An 8188-nucleotide genomic window follows, 5' to 3' on the forward strand; every position below is an offset into this window, starting at 1 on the left:
ATTAGTTTAGTTAATATATTAGTTTAGTTTGTTTAGTTAGTTTAGTTTGTTTAGTTAATATATTAGTTTAGTTTGTTTAGTTAATATATTAGTTTAGTTAATATATTAGTTTAGTTTGTTTAGTTAATATATTAGTTTAGTTAATATATTAGTTCAGCCTGCCTCCTGTCCAATCACGGCTCTCCCTCAGCAGCAGCCGTCCTGTGATTGGACAGCTGGAATAAACGTTTTAACAAAAATCTCACAAAACCTCTTAGCAACTCTTCAAAACAGGAAAGATAAGAGAACATGTATTATTAATCATTAAAATAATAAATCAGTGTTAAACATTCACCAGCTGCCTGCCTGAATGTAACAGTTTCACATTCATCAATAAAATTATGATCATTTCTGGACTCAATTATTTAAACTAACAAAAACTAACATTCAAACAGTAGAAGCCTCTGTTTCATTTGTATTTATTGCTGCTTGTTTTATGAAAAAGTTGCTCCCTGCTTCTCCTCTATCGCCAGAACTGATTGGTTCAGAACCGGGTCCGAACCAGAGAACAGAACCAGAACCTTCAGAGTGAACCGAAGCGGCTGAGATTCCAGCTGCCTGTGATCGGCTCTCTGCTCCCTCTGGCCTTCGCTTTCTTCCTTTAAATACACACATCCATCTGTCACTCCTCTGCTTCCCTTTCATCACCTCCAGTATCAGGTAATGAGCAGATCCTCCTCCTTCTCTCCCTTTCTGATACATTTATGCTAATTTCTCTGATACAGGGACTGACGGCGGAGATGAGGTCGTCTAATGGCTTCATTTTCTCTTTCATGGCCGTTTAACGGATTCTTTCGAACTGCCAGGTTGGTGACTCAGACACTCCGGTGAAACGGAGCAAAGCTCAGAGTTTCAGCCTGCAGAACCGTTAGCTTAAAACGCACAAGAAACTCAAACCGTCCCTGAGCTTCGGTCAGACGTGGACGCTCTCATTCAGCCGACGATACAAACAAACACTTGTCTTGATTCGACTGCGGTGCATTAAGGTGGATCAGGCTTTGGGATCCGGTCGGACTCACTGCTTTCTGATGTCAATGTTTTGTTACTTCTTGCTTCCTTTAATAGGCCGAAGTGTTTTGTGCTACGCCCTGTGAAATTTTGCCGCTGTGCTAATTCCTGCATATTTTCACTGCCATGAAATATGTTGATTAATATGCACTGTCCCAATCAAACCAATTAAATTAAAATTTGATGGAAACATTTCTCTGGTTCTGTTTCAGCTGTTGAAGCTGAAGGGAGAGTCGTCGAGACGGACTGATTAGCCAATCAGAAGACACTTTGGTATCAACCAGGCCAACTACCAAATATGGACTTCCTTTACATCATCTCAGGCGCAGATTTCAACACAGACTTTCGTCACATTATGGTTTTATTTTATGGGTTTATCACAATAAATTAGTTGATCATAGAACTGATTTCTTGATTTCTTAATTGAATTCATTTTAACAGATTATTATTTTAATTATTAATGCTGCGTTCCAGCTGAAATTTTCACTTCCAGTCGTAAAAATAAGCTGAAATCAGATTTCCCACTGGGAAACTGGGATCAACTCAACCAGCTGCAGTCACAGACCGACTGATTCAATATGGCCGCTCCACACAGCAACAGTAGTGAGATGTTACTTTACAGGATTTACATGACAGATTGTGTCTAAAGTCAGAGCTACATGTAGCGCCACCACGCCGACGTCACGACTTCATAACCAGAACTCTGTTCACTTGGGTCGGACCTCACATCCAGGTGGCTGGACGGCGTTACCATGGTGATTAAAGCAGGACTTGGTGCTGTGGGTCGGTACCAGACCAGCATCTCCATAAAACTGAGATCAGCAGAAGAAAGAATGAAGGTCTAAAATGTTCTGGTAGAGCCAGTGGACCAGAACCAGAACCAGCAGATGACATGCTGACCCAGATCATCTGTAGCTGTGTCTCCATTCATCATCTACTGGAATTATGAAAATAAATTTGCTTAAGGGAAACACACCAGTTTGACCAAAAACTCACATTTCTGATCAAACGGTTTTGCAGCAGGATGAAGTCATGTGATCAATATCCAGATGTTACTACTGGAAGAAACAACAAAGAAGAAAACAGGAAGTGGTAGGAAGATGACAGCACTGCATGTATTTTAACTACTCATCACATGAACAAACTTATTAATGTGGGATTTTAATCGCCAAATGGAAACAGCAAATGTGAAATTCAGTTTTTTTGACATTAGTAACATTTTGTGAACATTTATAACAGTTCACTGACTGTGGAAGCGTCACTCTGGACGTCCAGCTCGGTGGATCCGGCTGCTCTCCTCTCTTCCTCCAGACTCTGGTCATGATCTCCAAATGAAAAGGAGGCTGTACTTTTTTACCTGTTTGGTTCTGGTTCTGCTCATGTATCAGATGTAGTCCATGTTCTGGATCCATCTGTCTGTGGTGACTCTTGAAAGTCTGATTCAAACCACAAATTGTGAAAATCATCAAAGTCCTTGTATCCCTTTTACATGGCACAGTTTTTCTTCCACTCAACTTTCCATCCATATGCTTGGATGACTCCTGCAGCAGGAGCGCGTCGAGTTCCGGTTGGTTATTTTGGGTTTTTTTGTTGACTGCATCAATTTGAAGTTGGATATTTTTCCCCCTGTTCCCAAGACACACCCAAAGTGCAGCTCCACACACACACACTCACACACACACACACTCAGCTCCATCACACGCTCATGCTACACACTTGTACACACACCTCATCCCCCTCTAATAATCCGCTAATCCTGTTTATCATCAGCCAGCTCTTCTTAGTGCGAGCGATACATGAGAGAAATCACTCTCACAAACACACTCCAATGTGCAGAGCGGAGATACAGTATAAATACACACATCGCTATTTCTTGATTTCTCTCTCAATCTGGGGCCGTTTCTCCGTTTCCCTCGGCGCTCTGTTATGCATCGGTTCTGCTGTTTCACATCACAATCCCACATCAATGAGCCGCCTCCGAAACGGGACCGTTTGCTTCTGTCTGAAGAGTTTCACTAAGCTGCAAAGAGCGCACTCATTCTCTCTTCTAATTGGTTTTTAACTTCACACACACACAGCATCCTACACTTCCTTATGGGACGATGCAAACACACTCCATCCTGAACTACTCCCTTTCAGATAAAAAGGATATTCTGTGTAATATTCCAGTCTGAAAGTAAGAAAATAAGGTATAATCGGAGATGATCCAGGCTTGGGTAATAAACCTACATTTTCATATTTCTCTCCTTTTGGATGTTGATTCCTAAAAGAGTGGAGTAAGTTGTAAATGTGCCTTCGTTCCATGAAGTAATGCGGCTCTGAGGGGGTCAGTGCTTTTTAAAGCGGGTTTTCTCCGGCCGCCGCTGTTCAGCAACAGAAAGGCTTCGGATCTGAGGCGACCGCGGTTTCCTCAGCACTTTCATCATCACCTTAAGAGTTTCAGACATTTACCTGAACCACCCGCCAAACTTAGAAACACAAATATATTCCAACAGAAGGACCTAAACCGATTTAAAGGCTTAAAGTTGTTGTAAAAATGCAAACATTTGGTCATGACTACAAACAGAAGAGATTGCTCTTATAAACTGAAGCATTTTTATGCAGCATGTTGTGTAAAGTTGCCTCAGGTTTAATCTGCTGCTTTGGAGGAAAGTTAAACAGTTTCTGATGCGGAAAACGGAAATTCATCTTCAAACTGAACTAAATCAAACTCTGAATTTATTCATTCACCAAAGTGAATATTTTTTGTGCAAAAATTTGTGTTTTTGTTTTTTAAAGTTCCTCAGAGAAATATGAAACGTAAAATATTGCAGTGTGAAATAGTCTGACCTCCAGTCTTAATGCAGATGCATAACAATTTATCTGTAAAATGATAATTTTCCAAACGTAATTAAGTCATTTTTACTAGAATTACTTTCATCTGAAGCAGGAATAGATACAATTTTCCTCTTGATTAAATTAAAAAATGTTTTATCATTAAGGGGAAATAAATATTCTGATCGTCCTCCAGTAGCAGTCTGCCCTGCAACTGATCTAAAGATGCCTCTGACTGAAGATGACCATTGTGACACGCTGACAGCTCAACATCCAGACAACAGAGATGATATCCCTCAGTAACTCCATCAGCTCTGCTAATCCACCTCCTTTGCTTTTGCCGCTTCTCTTCAAAACTCTGTCTGGTCGTTAGAAACGGTTAGAGTTTCATTTTCATCAACAAAAATAGACAAATAAAAAGTACCACTTGATTCAGAGCGTTGCATTTTACTATCAGACAAACGGCAGAGAGGAAGTCGCCATGACAACAAGGCTCAGTGTGAATGATGGCTGAACGCAGCAGATGGACACGAAATGTAGATCATTATTTAACTCCAGCATGAGGATTTTGGTGCATTTGATTTTGCAGAATCACTGATAATTGATGATATATTGGTTTCTTAAAGGGGCAACATTGTGTAAAAAAATAAAACTTTTCTAATCTTTCCATCATATTTTTCCCTCATCAGAAACATTCCTGCAGTGTCGCTTTGATTTTTTCATTCATGTTTGAGAAATTAATCTCCATGGCAACCATTCAGCTGTGCAAAACGCCTGGGTGGACGTAGCCCCGCCTTTGAGGCAAAGCTCCTCCCCACTCTGCTCCTTCAGACTAGCCAGCAGCAATTAGCAAACAGCTGGTGGAGCTGAGCTCTTTACTGGAGCTGCTGCTCAGTGAAATGATGGTGAAAACATTAAAGGGTTAACAGAGGAGCCATGTTGGGATGACTTCCTGGAGGCGGAGCCTGAGAACGAACAGGAGTTTCTTAAAGAGATAGAGGCCCAATTTCAAGGCGTTAAATTATGAGGTCAAATTTCTTCTAGGTCATATTTGATATATAAAACTATAAAATGGCTCAATATAAGAGTTTTTTATCTTGTTCACATTTCAGCTTGTTCACCCGTTTGGTTTTAGTTACTGAACAAGAAATATTAAAGTTTTCAAAGATAAGCACACAGAGAACCTTCCAGAATGTCTAATGGCTTTAACTGTGAACCAAATGCAGAGTCAGAAGTAAAAACCGGTCCTGAAGGGAAGCGTGTCCCTTCTGATTGCTGTGCTCATTTCCGCTGCATTCCTGTCAGATTGTGCAGGATTTAAACATCTACACTCTGCTGTGCAACCTCTAATTAATGTGAGTGAAGGCTTGGCAGTGGCTGAGGCGTTTAGCCTGTTATCTGCTGCCACCATCAACGATTCATGACAAATTACATCCACAACTTGACCAAGATAGATGGAGGCGCAGATAGAAACTGCCTGCAGAGTCGTCAGGGATTTGCACAAGAAAAGCAGAAGCGGCAGCAAACAAGCGCTTGGTTTTAAGTCGTAATGTGTTTTCTCTTAACGCTGCAGCACTTTGATGTGAGCCCCGGCGAGGGGGGGCCCTGAGGGGTCGGGGGGCCGCAGGGAAGCGGAGAGCTCCGGTCACTCAGGGTCCGCCTGTAAACACCGGGGGGCCGTTCCATTTCCGGAGCTCAGGAAGCTCTCGGCGGAGGAAGCTCTGTGGGTTGAGTTTCTCTCATTTCCCTCTGACTCCGCTCACGGTCTGACTGCAGGAATGCAGCGGGCGCATTTCGCCCGCATCCCGGCCCACTGCGAGGAGTGAGACATCAGAATATCACCACTCCAGAGAATAAATCCACAGGACTCCCCAATCAGCATGTGTACTCAGTTGCAATTATACTTCTGAGATACTTTGGAAACTTCAATAAGTGAAAAGGAGAAGGCAGTACGGTGTTAAATACAGCACTGGAGCATCTAAGCTGACATAACCCCATTATACACACCACACACACATTCCTGGACACACACACAGTCATTTCCTCAGATGGCCTGTAATCTTACAGGCCTCCATCTCGGCGGCTTAGCCCAGTGGACTGGGGCGGCCGCTGCCAGCTTTCCCCGGGGCGGGGGGCCGCAGGGCCTGGAGGAGCCCCACATGGATTGTATTTGGGAGCCTGAGGCATGAAATGGAATAGGTTTAATCTGTTATCACCTGCAGGGGAGCACCGGGCGCCGCTGACAGGGGGGGCGCTGGTAAATGAAATATCAGCCGGTACAGGGAGAGAGTGATATTAGTTTAATTTCACCTCATCTTCCTCCCTCTCTTCCTCTTCATCGCCATCTCTCCTCGTCTTCCTCAGCAGCCAATCTGCATGAGATTCGGCTTTGCCACGCCGACCGTACCATCACTAATAACTTCCCTTTTTGTCCCCAGCAGGACCCGTGCAAATTGGTACCAACACACACTTTTGTTGGGATTCCTCCACTTTCCAGCTTCACTTGAAATATTTCTGATCCAAACCAGAGAATTTATCCGTTCAATGACTGGATGTGAACATGAAACATCAAAAAGTGGAGCGCAGACACAACCTTGGGGTAAAACCCAAAAGCTGAGCCAGTCGCTCGGCGTTTTGCAGGTTTTGACTGGAATTTGCTTTAACTGCATGCAGACATGAGAAGAGACGCATCAACAAAACGACGACGGCTGAAAAACAGAAAATATGCAGCCGAAGCCTTAAACTCTTAAATCTTAAAGATAAGACGGTATTTTGTTGTTTTTTTAGTGAATCTTTCATTCTATTTTTTGTCTGCAGGTTCAGTGAGTTTCCCACAGAGGGATCACATTTACATTTACTGTGAAGGGTTGCTGCTGATAGCAAAAACTCTGCAGAAATATGTACTGTAATAATTTGTAACAAGTGATAAAAGTAATTCTATCATTTGACTGATTACATCCTGAACTTTGAACTTTGACAGGATTATTTGGTTTTGGTCGACTTTACAGTTTAGAAACTCCTAGTTATTAGTTTTATGGGTAATTTGTCCTAATCAGAGTCGAAGCAGCGAGGAAGCAGAATTAAAATGTTGATTTTAAAGCATTAATCATAAAAACACCAACGATCTCGGCGTGGATGTGAGTTTTGAGTTTCCTGCGCCGATTTCAGAAAAACTGACTGAAGCTGTTAGAGTAACACCGCTGACATGGCTTCGACCGCAGCTTCCTGTGAAGGAATGAGCGAACAGACAGACATCACTTCTTCTCTCGGGGGCGTCGGGTTGAAGGGGGTAGCTCTGTTTTTTCACGCTCCTTGAAGTGGCTCGCCGGCTCTGCTACTGTACAGAGCATGAAGACATGAAGGCTGGGAGTGGGTGAAGGCTACGCAGTGAAAACAGAGGGAATGTTGGGAAACGGTGACATCATAAGCTCCCGTCAGGGCAGAGCCGTCACGTTGCATCACATGAACCACAGCGAGCATCAACCTCCACATACTTTAGCTCTTATTACTGTTTTGTTTCTGTCAGACACTAAACCACATCCCCTTTAATAAGGCATTCATGTCTTTCCTGCCTCATATCTATAAATAGGAAGTAATGTTGTGGTTTGTTTGTTTGTTTTCTAAAAGCGTGTAGATTGCACCGCTGGGCGGGGCTTCGCTGCTGCTTTCTTCTTTACATACCCAGTTACTTTTCAGGTTAAAGTGATGTGGCTCTAAAAATAGCTTCGGTTTAGAGGTTGAAATCGTCACCTACGCATATTCACCAGCTCCCACCACCCAGCCATTCACACAGAAAGCTGCGAGTGCGCAGACACTTGGCGGTACTGTATTCTCACATGCTCTGCTCCACTTTGCCAGCGGCCCACGCAAACTGATCTGGCACAGCTCACGGAAAATATTCCATTTCACACATTTTTGCTCAAGTTTGTAGCTGCTGACAGACTGGGAGGTCTCTGGGTTCACGACACTCCGCACACATCGCTTTCTCACGGTGAAAGATGCGCCGCTCCTTGGAAAATGTCCGAATCGAGCAGAAACGTCTCGGTGCGTCAGCAGGAACGCTCTTCTAGATCATTTAGCCAACGCCGGGTTCGTTATTTCCACTACATTTTCTGTTCAGAGCGTTTGAAACCTCAGACCAGGTGACTGTTTCAAACCGTCGGAACAGAATAAAGTTTCTTTGGCCTGAAGGATGAATATGTGAGGAGAGAGGCCGACCCGACGGTCTGATGGTCCTACGGGTCATCTGACCTCTAGGAAACGATTTCACTACAATCTGCAAGGAAATTCAGCATGGAGGAAATATGACTAATGAGACTAATCACCA

Source organism: Poecilia latipinna, unplaced genomic scaffold (assembly GCF_001443285.1).
Source record: "Poecilia latipinna isolate Pla-1442-1.1 unplaced genomic scaffold, P_latipinna-1.0 Scaffold1224, whole genome shotgun sequence".
Classification (NCBI taxonomy): Eukaryota; Metazoa; Chordata; class Actinopteri; order Cyprinodontiformes; family Poeciliidae; genus Poecilia; species Poecilia latipinna.